The following is a 3,447-nucleotide window of genomic DNA, read 5'->3' as shown; positions in this document are numbered from 1 at the left end:
GGAGTAGGAGAGTGAGGGGTGAGGGGGATAAGGAGAGGTGAGGGGGGATATTGAGGGGCTAAGACCAAGAGATCAAAAGGGACAGAAACACAGAAGTGGGGAGACCAGGAGGCAGAGGCCATGGAGAAGGGCTCTGTAAGACACAATTAGAGGGAAAGAATAGACTCAGAGACATAGAGGAATGATGACATGGAGACATTCAGGATCAAAGACAGAGAAACAAACAAACAAACAAAAAAGACGCAAAAAACAACTGTCTGCCAGGTGGTTGGATGGTTGTCCCATACACCAAAAGGTTGTGGGTTCAATGCCTGGTCAGGGTACATACCTGGGTTGCGGGTTCAATCCCCTAGTTGGGCTGCGTACAAGAGAAGAACCAGGCAACTGACCCATGTTTCTCTCTCACATCAATGTTTCCCTGTCTGTCTATCTATCTATCTATCTATCTATCTATAATCTTTCTATCATCTCTCTTTCTTTCTCAAAATCAATATAAACATATCTCAGGGTGAGGATTAAAAAAATAAAATAGAAAGAAACAGGGAGAGAAATGCCCAGAGAGACTGGGAGCGGTGAAATCGAGACCCAGGGGGACCAGCCACGGAGGTGACCACCTGCTGAGAGACACACAGATGGACAGACAGACACATGGTGATCCCTTGTGGCTCAAGGCCACCCACCCTGTCGCTGCAGGTGCTCACTGTTTGTAGAGGTCAAGCGGAATGAAGTTAACTAGAAGAGGACGTTCTGCCAGGAAAAGGCGGGAGCCTGCAAGCAGGCCACGTCAGAACAAAGTCTTGCACGCAAGACTTATTGTTCAGAGGCAGAACTTTCCTTGACGTGATAAATAGTCCATGAGGGCATGGAAAGTTCAAGGGAGGGTGCACTGCTGCAGGTGGAAAGGGTCTTTGTATAACATAGGAAATTAATAGTGTAATGTATAACTTAGCTTTGATGATCTCATAAGCATGCCTGTTAATCATTGTCACTTGCTGTACTCCATTGTTCTTTGCTGTACTCCCCCAAATAAAAGCCATGAGGGCTTTGGGGGCATTGCTACTTGCCTGAGCGAGCGGTAGCCCTCTGCTTCTCCGTATCCTGTCGTCCGACTCATCTCCGCGTCTCGGTTCACAAAGAACTTCAATATCTGGCCCCACGAACAGGGACCAGTGGGTGAGTCGAAGGGGCGGAGGTACCGAAAGGGAGATGCCAGCGCAAAGTACACGGAACTTTCGGCAGTAGAAGCAGAAGTCATGGGGAATAGCCCGTCAGTGCAGAGTCAATATATAGCTGTCTTGAGATCGTTATTGAAGAGCTCAGGGGTAAAGTGAAGGATGAGGCTTTTAAAAAATTGTTTAAGGCAATTCAGCAGCACTGTTGTTGGTTTCACCCAGAAGGAAAACAGCAGTTAAATCTTAAGTTGTGGAAACAAGTTGGAAGGTCATTAAGGCGGGCTCATCAACAGGGAAATGCTATAGAGGCTGATGTGTTGGCTATTTTTAATTTAGTAACGTTAGCTTTACAGCCTTTTCAGTCTGATTCTGAAGATTATGAAGAAATTCCTTTGAGGTCGCGAAGTGCTGCACCAGGAGCTGGGTGTTTAAGCCCTGAGCCTCTCCCTCCTGAGAAATAGCAACCCCCTGAGCCACTCCCGGTTGCGGTCACTGAACCGAGGGAGTCAAGAAAGGGACAGAAAACTAGCGGGCAAAATGAATTAGGAGGTTATGAAAGAATAACCTCAGCCAGCGATTCGGAGCTGGAGGATTCATCTTTCGCTGAGACGGATGATGATTTTCGCTCTCGCCCTAAGTTAAGGAAAAGAAGGGTGGCGAGAAGGGAAACGGAGATGAAAGAGCTTTTGTGGAGTCTAAAAGAGTTATTACTTACAGTAGTAAGGAAAAGAAAGAGAATAAAAGTCCTCAGGAGTTGGCTGCGGCGCTGGCGCCGCCGCGGAAAAGTGAAAGTAAAATGGCTCTAGCCATTAATCAGGCGTTAGCAGCTGAGCCTCCACCCCCACCTGAGGACACAAAGAGCTGCTAATGCTCAATACCCCTCAAGGTTATATATATTGTTAATTATAATATTATTACATATAATTATATGTGTTATTAATTTTATATATTAATTAATATAGAATTAATTTATACAGGTTATAAATTAATTCCTTATGATTGGAATGCTATAGCTAATATATTAATTTATATAGAATTAATTTATACAGATTATAAATTAATTCCTTATGATTGGAATACAATAGCTAAAGCAGTATTAGCCCCCGGGCAATATCTGCAATTTAAATCCTGGTGGTGGGAAGAAGCCAGGAGAGTGGCGATGATTAACGCCCAACAAAATCCACCTGGATGTAATTTTGACCAGTTAACAGGAACTGGGGCACATAGTAGCTTACAGCAACAGGTGCTGTTAGAGGATACTGTTATGGTACAGATTAGAGCTTGTTGCTTAAAGACTTAGTCAAAAATGGAGGAGGCCGGCACCCCGGCCCAGTCATTTTCTAAAGTTATATAAATAATAATAATAATAATAATAATCTTATTGAAATATTACATAAATAATTAATAATAATGCTAATTTTCTTGCTAATGCATTAAAAACTGCAATTCCCATCCTGTTAAATGCTATAGATGTGGGAAAGTGGGACATATGAAAAAGGAATTGTCTGAAGACAAGGGTCCCACAAGGGAAAGCTAAACATGCTCCCAGAGTTATTAATATGCAGATTATGAAGGAGGAATCTTAGTTATAATGTCTGCTTCTAGTATTATAAATATAAAGGCTGGAGAAAAAATGGCACAGTTATTATTACTTCCCTATAAACAAATAGGGCATACAGCACCAGTTAAGCAAACTGGGGGATTTGGTAGCATAGGAAAAAAGGGTTTTTAGCATACAATTTTAGGAGGCCAAAGACAATTTTTACAGTTTGTTCCCGGAGGGAATAAAAATTATCAGCCTGGTGGATTCTAGGGCTGATGTAACTATAATTTTTACTTTGCACTGGCCTCAACCGGTACACAAGATAAATGCAACCTTTACAGGTTTAGGGACCCTCACTGAAATTTTACAAAGCTCTAATAAACTTGAATGTCAGGGGCCTGAAGGATAAAAGGGCAAAATACAGCCATATGTTGCCTCCATTGCACTATCTTTGTGGGGAAGAGATCTTTTACAACAATGGGGGGCTACAATTACTATACCTTCTTTACAGAAAGGCCATAGACAAATGATTTTTCAAGCTGGTGCTGACACCAGTATTCAGGATCAAAATTTATAAAGGGGGCCACTCCAAAGTGCTTCGCCCTACCTTTAAAATGGAAAACAACTAAACCAGTATAGGTAGAGCAGTGGCCCCTAACAAGAGAGAAGTTAGAAGCGCTCCAAATTATTATTAAAGAACAGATACAACTAGGGCATATTAAAGCCAGCTCT

At 42.4% G+C, this 3,447-nt stretch overlaps 1 pseudogene; it reads left to right on the top strand.

Annotated features, from left to right (window-relative positions):
- Positions 1–850: 850 nt before the first annotated feature.
- Positions 851–3,447, top strand: part of LOC106726520 — a 5,848-nt pseudogene continuing 3,251 nt past the window's right edge.

This window comes from Myotis brandtii, unplaced genomic scaffold, assembly GCF_000412655.1.
Source record: "Myotis brandtii unplaced genomic scaffold, ASM41265v1 scaffold277, whole genome shotgun sequence".
In the NCBI taxonomy this organism is placed as follows: Eukaryota; Metazoa; Chordata; class Mammalia; order Chiroptera; family Vespertilionidae; genus Myotis; species Myotis brandtii.
Note: the sequence above shows the minus strand (reverse complement) of the source record. Positions and strands in the feature narration are given on the sequence as shown.